Source organism: Neolamprologus multifasciatus, chromosome 5 (genome assembly GCF_963576455.1).
Source record: "Neolamprologus multifasciatus chromosome 5, fNeoMul1.2, whole genome shotgun sequence".
Lineage (NCBI taxonomy): Eukaryota > Metazoa > Chordata > Actinopteri > Cichliformes > Cichlidae > Neolamprologus > Neolamprologus multifasciatus.
The window spans coordinates 26,125,582-26,146,246 of NC_140443.1; the positions used below are offsets into that span (position 1 = coordinate 26,125,582).

The window sequence follows — 20,665 nt, forward strand, 5'->3', positions numbered from 1 at the left end:
GGTGTAAAGGTAGAATTCAGTAAGTGCGCATCAATTTCTGTCTGCTACCCTTAATGTAACTAATCTCTGACCATCAGAGATTGGCAGTAACATGTTACTGTAATCAGTATGTGAGAGTGCCTCATGACAATGTGAGACGTGCGTGGCAGCAACCAACGTGTGTAGATCAACAATGGATAACATGGAGTGCGGGAGAGAGTATGACCATGCAACGTTTAAAGCGTGGACGTACTTACATTACTTTAAGCTTTAGTTAGCGTCCGCTGTACACTCTGCGTGGGAAGAAAACTTCCTTCTACAGCGAAAAATTAAACTTCAAATCTAAGTGAGCATCTAGCAAGCCGCCGCGGGAATGTGAAATTCACAGAGAAACCCCCGGATCCCCTCAGTGACATGACCGCTGCTGCACCGGGCAAACCTCCACCAGCCCCACTCCTGCTAAACAGACAAAAATAGATTTAAGAGCGACAGGATTTAGTGCTGCTGAGTCTTTGATTTTATTTACTTTTTTGCTGTGTTTAACTGTCATCTATTTGAAAGAGTAAGTGTAAACACGAAACATTATTTTATTTTATATGCTGGAATATGCTGAAAATAAGTTTAAATGTTAAAGAATTTCTTCAAGTTAAAGACAGTTTCATATAATTTAATTTTTGCTTAATGCAATTAAAACTCATAAAACAATTTTTAAGAAAAGGCTTTCCATTTGATTACATTTTATATGATGGATTATGCAGAAAAAATAGAATTAGGCTGAAATGTCTATTGCTTTATTATGTATTCAGGTTGTGTATCTATTTATTTTTTTTAAGCAAGTAAGTAACTAATTACTTTTGAAAATAAGTAAACAGTAAGGTAACAGGATTACTTTTTTGGAGAAATAATCAGTAATCAGTAACTAATGACCTTTTTCAAGTAACTTGACCATCACTGCTGACCATGAACACCACATCTGCTCTGTATCAGTCCATGAAGTATAAACTTGCAAAGTAACCTCTGTAGCCTGCTCTAAACTGTACTAAACTATCCACTGTACTAAACTGTACTAAACTGTACTAAACTAAAATGCTAACAGTGACAACAGCTTCAATGGGACTTTTTGTAGTTATAATAAAGATAGTGAGAAGATGAGGCAGGTGTTTACTTTAATGTATTTTTGAACAAAATGTAAGTATATTTGAATTTATTTTGCAAGACATTTTACAATATGAAAGAAACATAACATGAGTTTCACATCGTGTATACAGCAGATCCAATATCTTTTCAAAAAACCTAAAAAATAAATTATTACATTCCAAGTAGGCTTTTAATTTCTTGTTGGTCAAAGGTCACTGAGCAGTCCTTACCTTTAAAAATAACCTCATCTTCTTCTCACATCCTGTCTTTCTTACATCTTTAGTCTATCTCTCGGCATTGCATAATAATGTTTTTGTCATGAGCAGCATGCACTGGCGATACCTATACACCAGCAGGATTGTCTTTAATGTATTATTGTTCCCACCATTTAGTTTGATAAGTTGCCTAGTGAAATAACTCATCTCAAACATTTGACCTCACACAATGCATGAGCTAATATTATCAGCAAACCTTTATTAAAACTCCCATTCTTTACAAAGAAATCTGCTCACTTTAGGCACTCATGAAGTTGCATATGCATATGTATATATATACAGCCCGTACATAAAGTGTGTATTAACACGCTTGCCAAGCCTCCTCTACATCTGTAAGCACCACCACGATGGCCCATTCCAAAGTGAAAACTTACCAGCAGGAAAGTGCCATAACATAATCCTGCAACATCTCTCAGGAGTTCCTTTTAATCCCCTCCTACTAAATTAAAGTGAGAAATTGAATTAGAAGCTTTTCTTGTCCAATAATACAGATTTAGAACAAAGTATCTGATAGAGAGCAAATACGTAGTCCCCTCTATTCTGACATATCCTCAGAAGTCTAATCTCTCACGTACATGCTGTGTTTGATGTCCAATTAACCAGAATGCACACAACTGAATATCCCATTTAAACCCCATTATCTAGACAAGGGAAATGCTCACAGCTACCTCAGAGTCTCCTGTCAAAATGCCCATGTTCTGCATTTCCAATGATGCCAGCTATTTCCAGACTAAAAGATGAGATAAAGGCAAGCAGTAAGGAAGGACAATGATGCTGCCAGTTGCAGTATAGATTTACCAATCAACAGATTGAACTCAGGCTTCACAGCTCATTATCCCAAATTCGTGACGTCCCTAATTAGAGTCAGTGAACACAAACTATTTAGATGATAAGGGCTGATTTAGTGGTATATTGTACAAAGAAAGAATGTTTAACAAACATGTTTCATGAGCTATGCATACGACCTTGTGAGAACTCGAACAGCTGAGTATGCCACCGTGTGAAAAAGAAGATTGTGCAGCATTAACTCGAATTAATCGTTTCCTGTAACAATGTGAGAAACATCATCAGTCTTGTTGTGGAACAATTTTGACCAACTCTTCCTGATTGCTTCAAGTCATTGTGGTTCACAGGCATTCTTTATGCATAGCACTCTTGAGGTCAAATCAAAGCAGTTAAATCGGGTTGAGGTCTGGACTTTAACTGGGCAGTTGCAAAACCTTGTTTCTTTTCTTTTCTTTTTCAATCATTCTGTTCCAGATATGCTTCTGTGCTTGAGATCATTGTTGTGTCGCATGACTCAGTTTCAGCCAGATTTCAGCCAGATGACCTCACATTTAGAATACTTTTCTTATACAGAGGTGTTCATGGTCGATTCAATGATCGTGAGTTGCCCACGTCCTGTGAATGCAAAATATGCCGAAATCATCACCTCCGCTCAACTACCATTGTTGACAGCTGGTATGAGGTATTCCACTCTAAAGGTGGTGCTGTGTGATATGGTCAAACAGTTCCATTGACCAAATTTCTTAATCCAGAAGTCTTGTGGTTTGTTCAGATGCGACTTTACAAATCTAAGGCATGCTACTGATGCTTTTATAGAGAAGAGGCTTTCTCCTGAAAACTCAGCCAAACATCCTATACGATCTGTCTTTTTGTCACTGTACTGTAAAATTTAACATTTAACATGGTAAGTGAGGTCTGTTGAGTGTGTCTTGAGTTTTCTGTGGTTTTTCTAAGAATTGTTTCTGTGAGCACTGAGAATTTGTTGGGATGCCCATTCTTGGAAAGATTGTGTCATTGTGTTAGCACGAATGCTCCGGACCAGAAAACTACTAAAGCTACTGGTTCCAAAGGAGTGCTCGCATCATCAATAACTTGATGATGAATTCATCAAGTTATTAGCTGTTACTTACCCTCTTGAGTCCTACAGAAGCAGTACATGTGTTCTTAGGTTAGTGTGCTTAGTTTTTTTGCAGGACCGCAGAGAGTCTTGTGTAAATTTTCTTTTTCATAAAATGTTTATAATGTACTGAAAACAAGTGTTTCACACAAAAAGGGCCAATGACAAGTAATTGTTCTTTTGATGTTTGCTGACAGAGATCAATTTTACACATTAGGGCTATAAGCCAATACTTTTACCATCCCTTTGGCCTTTCTTTGTGGGACCTTTTTCATGTCATCCCACTTGTCTAGTATCACCCTGTCAATCATTTCCTGTCGGTCTTTATTGTCATTTGTCAACTGATGCCACAATTCCCTTGAAATCTGTTCTATTACTGATCTCCTTTTTTAACCATGACAGACATCCATAGTTTTTAGTTGTGACTGACAGATAGTGCTCTCTCCATATAGCCTTACACAGTTAAGAGAATGAAGGCCATGAATGTGTATTGCATTACCCACTGTATGATTAGAATCTCTAAAAGCAGAATTTCAAGCATGCTAGTGACCTTTCTGCTTAATGCTGCAGAGCCAATGCAGTAAGTGTCTGAAGTCTGGGTGATGGGAGTTTGGTAATTGTGAACCTCTCTTCTCTTCTCTCTGCTGGCTGTTGTGAGGGGAAGCAGTGAGCGTGTGCAGAGGTTGTGAAAAGCCCTACCATTCCCTCTAATAAGCCCCCCTGGGACCTACATGAACACAGCTGCAAGTACGTGCGAGCCGTCTGTGAAGTGAGAACACCAGCTACTTTTAGGGGGACGCTTAGCGAGGCAAGTGTGAACATTCACGCTTATAGAATAATGACCTAATATCGCTCTCTGCTCTCTGACAGGTTATAGCCAAACGCAGCGAGGTTACAATAAGATGTCAGATTCGATGATGGTTCAGCACTCAGTGCAGTATAAAATGTTTCCCTCCACAATAGCTGGAGTGAGGAGATTTGAATGTCTAATGTGGGAATATTAGGGAAGATGCTGGTCTAGTGCAAAGCTTCATTCAGCTGCTGGGGAAATGTTCTCTAATTTAAGTTAAAAAGGATTTAAGACAACTTTCCCACTGGCTTCATAGAGCAGTCCACTTCATCAGAGGTTTCATCAATGACTGACTTTAGTCTGCTGGTATATTGCATGTACGGCGTGTTGCTGAGATTGAGTGCCTTTTTATTTTTAGCATTAAATTATTATTCAAGTATAATTGATGAATCACAGAATGCCAGGAACAAAGTTGTCTTTAGAAGAAGAGCCGTGAGAAAGCTGAGTCACTGAGGTGCAATTTACTTCTACATCCTGTTGTGCAAGTTTCCAGTGACTTAAGTCCGCATGCATATGATTTCTACTTAACCCTGGCTGTTGACACACAATCCTTTACCACAGCTTGTTTTGGTTTCCAACCAAGGCAGCCAACAAAGGCGAGCAGAAAGTCAACATGTGTTGAAGACGGGTGTATAAGGGCATCAGTATAATTAATTTCCTGGGAGCCTTGGCCCCTGAGCTCCAGAGCCTCTTTCTCTCGTTTTATATCAGGTCCAAGTATCTTCCCCCTCAGAGCTGGTAGTTCTGCTGCATGGGTCTCCTGTCTTATCGGTAGCCCCGTCTTATCTTGAACTTGTCCCTGCAACCTGACTGTAGGAAGATTAGCTCCCCGCCTCTTGTCAGCTCCCGATTTTTTCTTCAGTGAAAACAGAAAAGAACCCAACATAAGCCAAGATTAAGCTGGTACTATGGGTGTGCTAACTGTGTTTTTCTGTGAGTCTTTCAGAGCTCAGGTGGGTAGTTTAAAGGTTAAAGCTGTTTAGTTTAAGCCTTCACTTTCACCAGGTAATTACATAGAGAAGACTAGATGGAAAGCTTTCTTGGGAATATGTGCTACTTTTCTATACACCTGCTTTCTGTTCAGATGACGATCAGGCCCTCCTAAATGTAGATTCAACTTGGATTCCTGATGTCAGACTCTAATAAAAAATACAAGACAGGGAAATGAGTTCGGCGTAACGTTCACTTTTTACCAGCTGTACAGAACTGTTGATCGGGGTCAGCTGCTGCCTCTGAGCTGTCAAAATGAAACGGCTAAAAGAAAGACACTGACTGGACATGAGATCACAAGCTCAGCCAATTAGCAGCTGAAAGGCTGGAGTTGAACTCTGACCCTGATTGCTGTAGTTTTATTCTGCAGAGACATCTCATTTTGTTCATTAAGCCGGGTGTGGTATATTCTCTTCCATCTACAGCTTACAATTACACAAGAATCAGAGGCAGGGCAAGGCCGAAAAAGGTCCAATCTGAATTTTACTTCAGGAGTTTGGCATTTAAAAGAAAGAAGGCTTTTTCCTGACCAAAAGTATGGCTGTATATTCTGCTGGAAGACCTCTCTGACCCTTTAAAACCTTTAACTTCTTTGGTCTATCTGCACTTAGTCATCATGACATTGATATGTTGCAGAATTTACAGTTTTGCATGACAGGGTTAAATAACAATAATTATAATGAAACACATTATACATCTATAGTAACATTAAACAACCAGTGGGTGGCAGGGTATGGAGTGATACATCGGTGTCCAGTGTAGTGGGTTATGTGCAAGTATACCATCAACACTGACACAAATACAAGAAAACAGTCTTTGAATAGCTGTCCACTGTACTGACCACAAGGCTTAAGGTATTAGTAAGGTATTAGCAAATGCTTAATTCATTATTTATATAACATTATTTCTAGGCCTATCAGAAAGAAATGTATACAGAGCATGATTATTACTAGCAGTGATGTAGCAGCACTGATAGCTGTACATGGTGCAACAGTAACAGATGGATAAACATATCTATATTTATAAAAGGAAATAGTAAGGAGAAGTAATGATATATATAAATGATGAATTAAGCACTTGCTAATACCTTAGTAATGCCTTACTAATTCTTAATAGTTTAACATTTTTATAATGTGCTACCGATACATGGACTGTTTTATTGATCACTGCTTGTTTTTGTAGTATGGCCTTAGCTAAATTATTATGCTCTGACTTGGAGATCCAGGTAAATTTGCGGAAGCTATTGCTGTGAGTTTTTCAGAGTGAACAAGAAGTCAGGAAGAATGATGTTATTTTATTAGAATGCAAACTTTGAAAATGAAGAAAACTTTTACCGTCGCCTACCTTCAAATTCTTCTCTTTAACATCAGAAACGAGATGGGGAATTGAAACTAAAACCCACGGTAAAAAAAAAAGAAGTCCATCTGTCTCAAAATGAGAAAAAAAAGACAGCCCTGTCCGAATTTGCTGATGTGCACGGAAATTTGGAATCACTGTCAATATCATGCAAGTGTCTGTTTCCCCTAAATATAGCCTTGGTTTATTGACAACATCAGTGGACAAAGTCAGCAGGGATTTGGTTCAGCAGGATGACCGTTTGATGAGCATGTACAATGTTAGCAGACAAGTCATTTAATCTGAGGAAGGGTGGCTAAACCATGTAAAGTTAACACCAAAAGTTCTATTTGAAGAAGGCATAACAAGGCAGCTGAATAATCACCAGCAAATAATCCATGTAATAGACATAAAATACATGATTAGCTGGTTTTCCCTGTTATTAGAGTCAAGTTATTTGATGAAATATCATTGGTTGTACAACAGTTTGATGAAAAGGGGTCAAACATGTGCTATATCGACAAAGGTTCTTTTTTCTTTGTATATTGTAGGGTCTTTACCTTACAATGCAAAGCACATTAAACCAACTTTTGTTGTGATTTGGTGCTGTTCATATATATATAAATAAAATCTAATTTAATTGAAATTGAATTCAATTAAGGTGTTTTCAGTCCTATTGCCATAGGTGTATAAAATCAAGCACCTACCCATGCAGACTCACTTTACAGAACAATAAGTCACTCTAAAAAACTCACTGAATTCAAAGGTGCTCAAATAGGAAACTGTTATTGCAGCAAGTCAGTTTATGACATTTCTTCTGTGTTCTTCTTTCTTCTGTGTTGGAAACCACAGCAACTCAGCCACAAAGTGGCAGACCATGTAATGTTCCAGAGCACAGTATATAAAAGTCGCCAACATTCTACTGACTCAGTAACTGGACACTTCCAAACCTCTACTGGCATTAACATCAGCACAAAAACTGTGTGCTCGGAACTTCATGACTTTACTTTCCTTGCAGAGCAGCTCCTGTAGGTGGCCCAGTACGTTTGTCCATATTGTATACTTTTGACACTGAAATGTCGTTCCCCTTCTGCACCTTCTCCTTGCCTACACATATCTTTATTTTGTGTTTAATTCTGCTCTTAACGTCTCACATATGCAGCAGAGGCTTTTAGATTTGGACTGGTTGCGTCATTTTCAAATATTTTAGCCATCTGCAGGAATTCTCAACAACACAAGTGGGACTCGTACAGCGTGGCAGTGGCTAACAGTCAGTCTGCTGCGTTTGCACAGGTAAACTGTTCGAAATTGTTTTCCCTTAGTTATTTTAATTTGTCCTCATACAAAACAAAAAAATAACAGATGAAAGAAGATGAAGATGAAGATGAAGAAGATGAAAATTTATAATTAAGATGTATATTAATTAGATGAGATAATGAGATGGAAATTAAGATTAAAACCTAAATTACTGGTTAGTAATTTAAAAAGAAAAAGAAAAACACGCAATGCAAAAAAAAAAAAAAAAAAAAAATCACTTGACTTGATGTTTATATCCAAATTTCCAATATTAAATCGATATATCTAACAGTAATGCTATATAGCTGCATGTTAAATACTTTAGGAAATATTTTTCTTGTAGTCACATAAGTGAAGGTGAGTCAGGTGTTTACTGGACCCAAAACAACTGCTGTGTGAGCAGGTGGTACAGCTATCAAACCTCACACCACACAGTTTCTCATTTTGCCCACACTTCAAATCTAAGAAGCTGACAGAAACCATTCAAGCACAAAAGGAACTCTTAAAATGAATAAATCATTTTAATTTCAGGCACAAAGAAAATGGGGCCTATACAACATGAACTAACTGGTAATTAATATTTTGCAATTCCCACATGAAGTTACTTGTTTTTTTAAATTGATGAGCTACATTTAAAAAGTCTTTTAGGTATTCTCACATTCACTTTTAGATATTGATTTAAGTTGGAAACAACATTTTGCGATTCCCAGCTAATTTAATGTTTGTTACCCTGGAATTTAAATATAACTGAACTGTCATCATTTAAATAGCACAGGGACAAAGTATTGCTTCCTTAAGTAATAATTTTCAGTGTTTGTTGTCAATGAAGTACATTCAAAGGTGAAAAAAAATGCTGGGAAAAAAAAGAAAATAAAACTTGTTGCTTGCTACCACACGCAACGCTTTATACATGTGGTTCTATTTTGAGACAGAGACAAGAGAAAACTTTATGATGACTGACAAGTAGCAGCTGGAAGGGAGGATAATGTAAGCCTGGAATACAGCGTCACAGGAAGACTGGTGTCATTCAGAACAGCTAATTAAAACAAAGCCAGCAGTGTTAATGAGAAATGATTGGTGAATGCTCGGCAGCTCTCATTCCTGTCAATTTAACTTTGACAAAGTTATCATCAAAGAAAGACTTGATGATCTCGAGAAAGTTTGTTGACGAAAGAGGCTTGCCAACCTGATTGTGAAGAATTCGAAAAGCTCAGTAAAATGTAAACAAAAACAGAATGTAATCATTTGCATAACCTCATATGTTATTCTCAATAAAACAGTAAAATATATTCAGATGTTTAAATTGAGAAACTGTAAATGTAATTTGTTTAGTTATATATTTTTGCAAATTGGGTTTAAAATTGTACCATAAAAGAAAGTATTCTCATTCTTATTCTGACTATTGTCTACAGAGTGGCCAGTTACCTAAAAATAAAAAAAATAATTCAAAAAGTCATGATTTTTATTTCCCTCCTCATTTGTATGCATGTATTGGGCTTGGACAACAACAAAGGACATGCTTTTTTAAAATTCAAGCTTCTCTCCACTCCACTCATGCTATTTCCCAAGTGTGCAGGTTGCCTTTAATATATGAACAGAAGCACAAACCCTCATTTTATAATTCAAATTAAGCAATTAAAGCACAGTAACAAATTCTCTTTCAATTGTTTATCCAGGAGCTAGCAGGAAGAGCATGGCTTATAGAAACTTAGAAACTATTATGGATTAGACTCTCACATGCAATGAAAGGAAATATAGGAAGCCCATGCAGATATTAATACAATATTTTAAAACATCTCAAATTGGGTTTTTTTTTATGTACATTGTACCACTGACAGTAGAACATTTCTAAAACCTATGCATACAACATGTTGCATTAAAGCCACTGAAATAAGAGGATGTGAGTCAACCGAAAACACCAGAAAATATCTTAGCTAGCTTTTTTTTCTGTCTCTTCGGGGTGTGGCAAAGACATGGCCCAATATTTCTTATAAATGAAACAAAAAGAAATTTTGTACGACTTTTTATGAATTACTTTAAATACATAGTATAAATAAATAGATATATTTATTGTATGTATATAAAGCATATTTATTTGTATATAGATAGATAGATAGCACCTGTTGTCACTAAAAGTGGCATCTTTCACATACACAGTCATTCAATACGTTTTATCATAATAAGCAAAATTTTTTATGTATTTTCCTCTTAGAAAAAGGAACCAGATCCAGAGATCTCCATATCTTCAAAACCTCTGCTAAACCGACTGATTTTGTCTTGCAAGAGGTCTCTTTCTCTCAGTAGCCTTTGCAGCAGGTTGTTGCAGCAGGAACATAAGTGGGTTGAATTCGACTGAAATTGCTCGGTCTGGCACATGTCTTCTATCACAGAGGTGTTGCAAGAAAACTGATTGATATCCTCTTTTGAATAAACTGGAAATAAACATAATTTTGGGGTCATATTTTTTATTCTTTCCATCAGAAAACATGTTACAGTACTTATGATACATTTATTTTCCATTATAAATATATATTTGTGCTCACAACTTACCGGCAAGGTGCAGGGAGATATTGAGGATGGCTTGTAAGATACACAATACTCCTAAAGTTACAATCCCCATCATCAGGAGTCTTCTTTCTGTAAACATACAAACAGATAAATACATAGTACATTCTCAATAGTGAGACAGCTTTCGGATTACTTCAAAATCGTGACTGTTTCTTTTTTAGTTTGCATTTTTCTCAGATTCTTACCTGATTGAGCAGAGTTGATGCTGCTTGTTCCAGTTTTGACCTTTTTCCCCCCAATGTCATGTATGGTGGAATACTCAGAAAGCTCTAATTCTTCTGCCATGAGGTTAACTTACAGTGAGATGGGTTAGTCGTGCCTCAGTTTCTGTGCTGTGGGATCTGTTGTTCCTCAAATGTGACGAGTTACCTTCACATTATTTTCTAAAGAAAAAGCTGCTCTTGATTTGAGGAAGTGTTGTCATTGTGGTTTTATGTTGATGAGTCAGCCTCTGGAAAGATTAAATTCAGATGTAATTTTAGTTTTGAAATATGTTTCTGTACATAGTTGATTAATCACATTTATCTTTCTACTTAATTTATAATCCATTTGCATAAATACCCACTGCCTTTTAAAGACTTCATTCTTTATACAGTTTAAAATGGTCACAAACTCAACAGAGAACCAATTTGTTAAGGTCTTGAACCAGGCTGGTCAAATTTGCTATGAATTGATCTGCAACAGAAAGCAGTTCATTTTGTTTGTCAATCAATGTTGTCAGCAGATTTCAGTCTACAGTTATGATTTTGTAAAGGACAAAGGTAAAAATGTTTATTGCGAGAATTTTGATATTCAGGTAATATCACTTACACATATTCCATGCAAGGCCACCTGGGTTGGCTGGAAGACTGTTTACTTAGCCTGGCAGGGCGAAGGACACTGTCTCAGCTGAACTCTGGACACACACACACACACACATACATACACTGATATGCACATACTGATCCCCCCTCCCTTTCCAAACGCCTTCGATGCTTGTGCCCTACCGGGGAAGATGGCAGTCGACTGGACCAGCGCAGACATGCTGCAGGACCGGATGCGCGGTCTACACCGGCTCTCTCTTACCCTTTACCCATCCCTGTTGCTTGTCTTGTGTTTCTATGGTGTATTGATAGTCATGTGCTTTTTGTGCTGAGGTGTTTTTTCTGTTATCAAACTGTTCTCGCACTTGGAGCTCAGTCTGAGTGGAATTTTTTTTCTCCTCCTCTTACCTCATGTTATGTATTCTCGTTGTTTTCTTTCCCTATCAGCCTACCTGTCTGACATGTCTCCCCAATGTGATGTTTGTGTAAAGTTGGTCAGAAGGTTCCTTTGTAAGTGCGCATGCGCCATTAGCGTGCTGCCTGCTGTAACCCTAATTTCCTTCGGGATTAATAAAGTATTCTGATTCTGATTCTGACATACTTGTGATGTTATGATCTCACACTGTTCTGGTTGCAGAGACTTTTGCTGTTCAGTCTTTTGGTCAGCTTCTCCTTATGGACTGTGATGCAAACCAAGACTTTATCAACAAATACCCACATATCTCAGCAATGAAATTGGGAATGGAAAGTATTAAATTCAGTTCTTTGGATTCTTTTGGCGGCGAAGAAAAAAATGGCTCAAAATGGTCTACCTCAAAAAATGATCTTTATTTTATTTTTACATTTCCGGAAAAGGAGACTGAGCCCACAGCAGTCAGCCTGATATATATATATATATATACTTCCTCTAGACGTCATGCACACTTTAAGTTTCGATCAAACACTCTACTTAGTTTCACTTTCTGTCTGCACCTCATATGCTCTGCAAAAGCATGGAGTTTCCTGTCAGTACTTTTGGCTCAGATTCTACTCAGAGCTGGCCCTTTTAGACTATATTAAAAACAAGTAACAATATGCACTAAACAAGCACTAACAATATATTAATTTTGTGACAAAAGCCAAGGGCCATGGGGAAGAGTCATAATGATTTGACTGATCACCTACTTCTCATCTACTGAAACCATCAGCGAAAAGAAGAAAGAAAAGAAACACATCACGCAAGAATCATCTTGATCAAAAGAATTCAACAGATTTATTGAGCACATTTACTTATACTCCCCTACAGCACAAATCCTTTTAATTTGGGTACTCAATATACTTTCTCCAAGTTCCAGCCTCAAGCCAAGATTTTCATTTTGTCATTGAAATGTTGCCATTTATACCACTGATGGAACAGATTTAACATTTCATAGTTTTGAAAAGCTCGAAAAAAATTAGTTTCACACTATTTTTTTCAATATTCTTTTATTCTTTTTATAGCTATAACACAGATTTCTCATGTGATTGCATGCAATTATATACATGTATACCTGCAATTATGCAGGTATACATGCATGCAAATTGTGTTTACATATGCAAATGATTCAAATTAACATACTCTAAATATGTTAAATAATAAATGTAAAACTTATAACATAACCCTGTGCTTTGTATGACTTTTTGCAACAAAAAAAGTCCTCATTTAAAAATTCTTAAATATTCTTAACAACTAAATGTAAAACAGATGTACAGTATAAGGTAAACACAACAGTTGGATAGTGTAAGCCAGGAACACAGTGTGACAGAAACACTGGTGTCATTCAGAACAGCTAATTAAAACAAAGCCAACAGTGTTAATGAAAAGTGATTAGTGAATGCTCTGTAGTTCTCATTATTGTCAGTTTAACTGTGACCAAATTATCATCAAAGAAAGACTTGATGATTTCAAGAAGGTTTGTTGTCAAAAGAAGATTATCAACCCTATTCTGAAAAAATTGGGATGCCGAGTAAAATGTAAATAAAAGCTGAATTTAAAGATTTGCAAATCTCACAACCCCAAATTTTATTCACAAAAAACCCCATCAAAAACACACTTTACATACTTCACAAGTATGTAAAGTTTATTTATTAAGCGCAAGCAATCAGACAAGCAATCACAAAGCGCTGTACACAAAAGTCTAAAATAAACATGAACATTAAACTCCCAGGACCTGGCGTCCACCTATGTGGACATCACATTTTGGGTTGTCTAGACCAAAATACTAATTTTGCTCTACAAGGGCCTGATATCCACTTACAGGGGCATGTACTTCCACTGTTCTATCAAAATTTAAAGTGAATGTCCTCATATGTGGAAACAAAAATCAGGTTAAAAAAAAAAAGAAAAAGAAAAACATGTAATTTTCTGTTTTTACATTCACCAGGTCCTAATCAGCCCAAATAGCAAAGAAAATTAAAAATGCATGCCATGAAAGAGTTTGGGTCTTAGGAGGTTAAGTGTGAAAAAAATGAAATAAGATATAGTAAAATAAACTGGTAGTTTCAAAACAAGTAAAACATAATTCAATAAAAAATTCTCAGGAAAAGGCCTGTTTGAAAAAAGTTTTAACTGCTTTTTAAAATAATACACAGAGTCAACTAATTGTAGTTATGATGGTAAAGTGTGCCACAGCTTTGGTGCCACAAACTCAAAGGGTCTGTTGCCCTTAGTTTTTAGTCAGATATGGGGAACAACTAATTCAGAGTCTGTGAATGGAGACGACGAGGAGCGGTGTATTTTGTAAAAATCTGAGATAAATAATCTGTGACCTGGCCATTTAGTGCTCTGTGTGTTAAAACAAGAATTTTAAAACAAATCCTAAAATCTACTGGGAGCCAATAGAAGAATATAAAATAGGAGTAATTTGAACTTGTTTGCTAGAACTTGTTAGTAGTCTGGCTGCAGCATTTTGAATAGCTTTGAGGTGTGAAAGAGAGGATCTGTCCAAGCTGGTAAACAGAGCATTAAAATAATCTAAATGCGATGACACAAATGCAAGAACTATTTTTTCCAGTTCAGCTGAGGCGACAATATGTCGCAATTTTGAAATGTTCCTTAAATGAAAGAAACAGGAACAAGACAAAGATTTTATATGCAAGTCAAGGCCCAAAGAAGACTCAAATATTACTGCAAGATTTTGAATGTTGGTGTTAGTAGTTGGACAAAAAGAAGCAAGAACCCGACTGATTTAAGAATGTTCAGGAGGAGCTATAATCATGGTCTAAGGTTTGTTAGTGTTTGAAACAGGTAATTGCTAGAGAGCCAATCAGTAACCTGAGTTACCCAGTGGACTAAGCTGGACAACCTATCCAGCTAATGAGGCTTAAAAGACTGTCATCGGCATAGAAATGATAAGAAATGTCACTAAAAGATTGAAAAATACCAGCTACAAAGAAGAAGCACCTAGAAAGAAAATAATGTACGCAAACCTGAACCCTGAGGAACCCTTCAGGTTAGGGAGGCAATGATAGAGGTGAACTTGTTTGTTCTAACAGAGAAGGTCCTGTCAGATAAGTAAGAAGAAAACCAGTCTAAGGCAGAGCCAGATACACCAGCCAAAACATTCAGCATATTAAGTAGGATTTTATGATCAATTCTATCAAAAGCTGCACTGAGATCAAGCAATATGATTACAGAACAATTCCCTGCATCAGAAGCCATTAAAAGATTATTATAAACCTTCAAGAGGGCGATCTCAGTGGAGCGCTGCTTTTGAAAGCCAGATTGAAAAAGGTAACAAATCTTTAATTTGCATAGTAAAGATCTAAACTGATTTTCTACAAGTTTTTCTAATAATTTGCTTATAAGTGGCAATTTTGAAAATATGCCAATAATTACCGGTAAAGTTGGGATGAACATTCTGTTTCTTTAATGGAGGAGTTTCCTCGACTATTTAAAACACGATGGAACATAACTTTGCCTCAGTCCCACATGATAGACAGCAATGTGGGACCAATGCTGGTGAGTCCCAGACAGGAGAAAAGCAGGTAATGTAAAGGAGCATGACAAGAATTTCATTTGACCTATTACTGTAGTTAAGTCATTAAGTGTAATTGGAGGGAAAGAAAAGTAAATGACCCAGGGCACTGAGGACCATCATAAGGGAAGCTACTTGAGGAGATTTTGGATCTTAAGCCCATCACCTTATTTACAAAGTGATTGAGACATGTATTGCAATCATCGTCAGAAAAGAACATAGCATGCTGAGTTAGAGGGGAAACAATCCTGTGGATAGTCTCAAATAATACCCTTGGATTATTCTTATGGAAATGTATGAGATTATTGAAATAAGAGGATCTAGCCTCTTTCACTGACCCATTATATATGTGAAGAAGCTCTACAAAGTATTTGTGATGGAAACTTAGACCCGGGGACTTCCATAGATGTTCTGCTCTTTGACGGAAATGTCAAAGATTACAAGTTTGATTATTTAACCAGGGTGTGCAGGAACTGACAGAGCAATGGCTACTGTGGTTTTGTGAGGAGCGATCTGATTAAAAGTGGCTATCAGTGTTCAATAAAAGACTTAACAAGGAGCTCAACATGGTCACAAAAAGTTATAAAATTGAAAAGAAAACTTAGAAATGATAGCTATCAATAAAGCGCCTGTACCTAATACAAACTTGGGAAAAAGTTTAACAGTTTAAGAGTCCATAATGCTCAGGAAATTCCTAGTGGTACTATTTGATGGGTCCTCTGCACGAATGTTGAAGTCCCCAACAATGATGACCTTGCCCAACTTAATACCAGAAGTCTGACAGAAAAGATGCTGCAGACCCAGGTGGATGATAAATTGAAATACCATACATGGGTTGATCTCTTCCAGTTTTGATCATAATCATCTCAAAAGAGCTGTAACAGCTCGAAGAGATCATCTGGCATAAAAATGTCTTTTTAAAAATCCCAGCTGTTCCACCTTCTCGTCCAGAGATCTGAGATTCACAGAAAAATGAACAGTCTGCAGTGCATAGCTCTAAAAGATGTGAGACTTCATGCTGCCATGTGTCAGAGATAAACATCAAATCAAGCTAAATATAAGCTAAATTATATCAAATATAAGACTGTTGTCAATTGAGCGTGCATTGAAAACTCATTATTATACAAAATTTCAGTTATGTGAAAACAAAAAAAAAATTAATTACCATCATTCAGAGTAACAATAACATTTAAAGTTGATATAGCAAATTCCTTTAAAAACACTTTCTAAGTGTTTCTGCTAGTACCAAATAGCCAACATTGTTTTTTGCTGTTATTTAGTGTGTTTGTTGGCCACACATAAATGCAAATCCAATATTCTTTAACACAGCTTGGGTCAGGTCTCTACCACCTACTGGTAGAAGCATCTGTTCTTTTGGTTTCTGAATACACCACCAGCCAAAAACTAAACTGAGCACATGTCACTAAAAACGTCATCTTTCACATACACAATCATTCAATACATTTTATCATATTACTAAAGTGGCATGTCATTTTTTTTAATCCATTAGCAAAGTATTAATATATGTACATAATAAATTTTGCATTAAATATGCAACAATATAATAAAAGTATTTACCTGAGTGCAACTGTTAATCACTGCTTGACTCTTTCAAAATATATATCGAATTAAAATGTGGTTGGCTGTTGTTTTTGTACCAGAGATTTCAAAGTGTGTAAATGGATGCAGTCGTCTGACTTAAATGACTTGTTTCAAATTCCTGATTGTTGTCTGCGTTCATCTTCAAACTGACAAGAAATCTAAAGAATTGGAACCAGATCCAAAGATCTGCATATCGTCAACATCTCCAGGTTTACCTCTGCTAAACTGACTGATTTTGTTTTGCAAGAGGTCTCTTTCTCTCAGTAGCCTTTGCAGAAGGTTGTTGCAGCAGGAACATAAGTGGGTTGAATTTGACTGAAATTGCTCGGTCTGGCACATGTCTTCTATCACAGAGGTGTTGCAAGAAAACTGATTGATATCCTCTTTTGAATAAACTGGAAATAAACATAATTTTGGGGTCATATTTTTTATACTTTTCATCAGAAAACATGTTAAAGTACTTATGATACATTTATTTTCCATTATAAATATATATTTGTGCTCACAACTTACCGGCAAGGTGCAGGGAGATATTGAGGATGGCTTGTAAGATACACAATACTCCTAAAGTTAGAATCCCCATCATCAGGAGTCTTCTTTCTGTAAACATACAAACAAATACATAGTACATTCACAATAGTGAGACAGCTTTCGGATTACTTCAAAATCGTGACTGTTTCTTTTTTAGTTTGCATTTTTCTCAGATTCTTACCTGATTGAGCAGAGTTGATGCTGCTTGTTCCAGTTTTGACCTTTTTTCCCCCAATGTCATGTATGGTGGAATACTCAGAAAGCTCTAATTCTTCTGCCATGAGGTTAACTTACAGTGAGATGGGTTAGTCGTTCCTCAGTTTCTGTGCTGTGGGATCTGTTGTTCCTCAAATGTGATGAGTTACCTTCACATTATTTTCTAAAGAAAAAGCTGCTCTTGATTTGAGGAAGTGTTGTCATTGTGGTTTTATGTTGATGAGTCAGCCTTTGGAAAGATTAAATTCAGATGTAATTTTAGTTTTGAAATATGTTTCTGTACATAGTTGATTAATCACATTTATTTTTTTACTTAATTTATAATCCATTTGCATAAATACCCACCCGCCTTTTAAAGACTTCATTCTTTATACAGTTTAAAATGGTCACAAACTCAACAGAGAACCAATTTGTTAAGGTCTTGAACCAGGCTGGTCAAATTTGCTATAAATTGATCTGCAACAGCAAGCAGTTCATTTTGTTTGTCAATCAATGTTGTCAGCAGATTTCAGTCTACAGTTATGATTTTGTAAAGGACAAAGATAAAAATGTTTATTGCAAGAATTTTGATATTCAGGTAATATCACTTACACATACTTGTGATGTTATGATCTCACACTGTTCTGGTTGCAGAGACTTTTGCTGTTCAGTCATTTGGTCAGCTTCTCCTTCTGGACTGTGATGCAAACCAAGACTTTATCAACAAATACCCACAGCAATGAAATTGGGAATGGAAAGCCAAGGGCCATGGGGAAGAGTCATAATGATTTGACTGATCACCTACTTCTCATCTACTGGAACTATCAGCGAAAAGAAGAAAGAAAAGAAACACATCATGCAAGAAAGATCTTGATCAAAAGAATTCAACAGATTTATTGAGCACATTTACTTATACTCCCGTACAGCACAAATCCTTTTAATTTGGGTACTTAATATACTTTCTCCAAGTTCCAGCCTCAAGCCAAGATGTCATTTTCATTTTATTATTGAAATGTTGCCATTTATACCACTCATGGAACAGATTTAATATTTCACAGTTTTGAAAAGCTTTAAAAATACAAAATTAGTTTTTATACTGTTTTGCCTGCTATAATGCTGCAGTCTTAAGGGTTTTTTGTTTTCCTTCTGCAATCACTTGCATGCAATTCTTAAAAGTATGCATGCATGCAAATCCAGACATATCTTCATTACTGCATTCAAAGCTAGTTGTGTTCAAAAGACTCCTTCATGGCTTTAAACGGGAGACAACTGACTTACCTCTGAATAAATAATGTGTGACTGTAGCAGAGTAATGCAGTAGTATTACTGCTCTATACAAATATACGATATCAAACCGAAACCAGCACTTTTTGCAACAAAAAAATGTCTTCAATGAAAACAATCTTAAATATTATAAACAACTGAATGTAACAGATGTTCAGTGACAGGTAAACACACTAGCTACATAAGTCAACAATTTGAAGAGGGTCCACGTGCTTCATAGTGGGTAGTAGAAAGAGGGAATATAGACTTTGCCCATCCTATTGTTATAATCTGTCTGCAATGCGATGGCAAGATTCAGGCAAAAGTTTTTGCAGAGCAGCATGCAGTATCACCTGGCATTAAGAACCCAGCCTTGATATCCTTCAGCAGCTTTGTCACCATATACACCTCCATCCATCGCATGTACAGTTAAAAAAAAAAAGAAAAAATGAAGAGGGTATGGAAAAGGAAAAAAATTGAACTGGTTCTTTTATTCCCAAAGACTTGATTGCCAATTGAAAAGCACCAGATGTTTGCCCATGTGAGAAACCAACTGATGGGTTGCATTCTCAATGGCAGTGATTTCCATGTAAACACATGAAACTCTTTGAGAGAAGAGATGGAGCACAGAAGTGTTTTGTTCATTGTGTTTCAAAGCCCAGTGTTAGGCTGCACAGCTGACAGACAGTGTAGCTGGTGTTTCACGGTCATTCTCTTTGAACGTACAGTATACAGTTTCCTAACAACACCAGGTGAATATGGAAAACTTAAAAAAAAAAAACAGCACTAAATAATGGATAGAAAGATCAATTTCCCATGAGACATATTTTACCTAAGTCCTTTACACAGACAAGAAGAAGCCTGTTATAATGTAATAATAAAATGAAATAAAGCTGTAGCAACAGTAACCACTCTTGGAAATTAGGGACTGTGAAATGAAATTAAATACGTGCTAACATATTACTACAAGCTGAAACTAAATCGAAGATGCATTTCATAGATATGTTTTCATTAAAATGAATTATACATTTGTTGAGTGTTACAACATAGAATAGTCTGTGTAAAACACACACACAGGAAATCCCACAAAAAACGGACAATAGAGACAACTGTCTGTTGAATATGCAGCTTTAAAGAATTTTCAATCATTTTTCCACCCAAAGTTGTTTTTTTTTTAAAAGGAGAAGGCAGCTTCTGACCAATCAGCATCTTCAGAGCTACCAGAGTCAGGGCACCTGGCTATCGTAGTGAGTCTGTAGGTTGTATGATCTATTCTATACTGTTTAAATAACTGTATAAAACAAACTACGCACTGACTTGTATACAGTATGTTTTACATCATTAAGATGCTGAAAATCCGAAACCATTATTGGCACTAACAGGCCCTAAAGACTGTGTGACTCACCCATTCAACATCCACAGTAATATCCACACACTAACCAGTTAACAAGCTAACAAGCACTGACTTTACTGTCTGTCTCTCTATAAGCCCCGAGGCTCCAAAGCAGTCTGTTTGGTATTCTTTGTCATACATGCTGCAGTTTGGGATGAACAAGCTAGTATCAGCACCAATGGAGATAAGTTGAGTGTACAGTTTTGTACGGGTTTGTACTACTGAACCGCCTCAGCAGCAAGCAAATACAGGGAGCCAAAGAGGAAAACACGATTACGTTAGTCACAACCTGTTCTCTTTAAGTCAAGGTAAATACAGTGCACAGTTAAAGTCTACGATGTCTCCGATTTTAATTGCTGACAGTTAATGTTTTAACCGTAAAAAAAACTAAGTAGGTGTTAGACAGGTAACACTTTTGTACGTAAAAGCATATCTGGTGTCCTATTGTACAAACTTAGTTCATATCAAACCTCCAGGTATACCAGTGGAAAAGATGTGGCTGAGTATAGCATTATCCATGTTGTCATCTAACCATGACTAATTATAGCAC

The 20,665-nt window shown here is 36.5% G+C and overlaps 2 long non-coding RNA genes across 2 annotated transcripts; both read right to left on the reverse strand.

Moving 5' to 3' along the window:
• Positions 1-8,041: 8,041 nt before the first annotated feature.
• Positions 8,042-10,880, reverse strand: LOC146518857 (uncharacterized). Its single transcript, XR_014874084.1, has 3 exons — positions 10,519-10,880; positions 10,316-10,402; positions 8,042-10,197 (listed from the first exon to the last, which is right to left on the reverse strand). It is a non-coding gene; the product is annotated as an uncharacterized LOC146518857 (long non-coding RNA).
• Positions 10,881-11,583: 703 nt separating this feature from the next.
• Positions 11,584-18,644, reverse strand: LOC146518858 (uncharacterized). The gene is made up of 3 exons (XR_014873959.1): positions 17,446-18,644; positions 17,247-17,333; positions 11,584-17,128 (listed from the first exon to the last, which is right to left on the reverse strand). It is a non-coding gene; the product is annotated as an uncharacterized LOC146518858 (long non-coding RNA).
• Between the last annotated feature and the right edge of the window lie 2,021 nt (positions 18,645-20,665).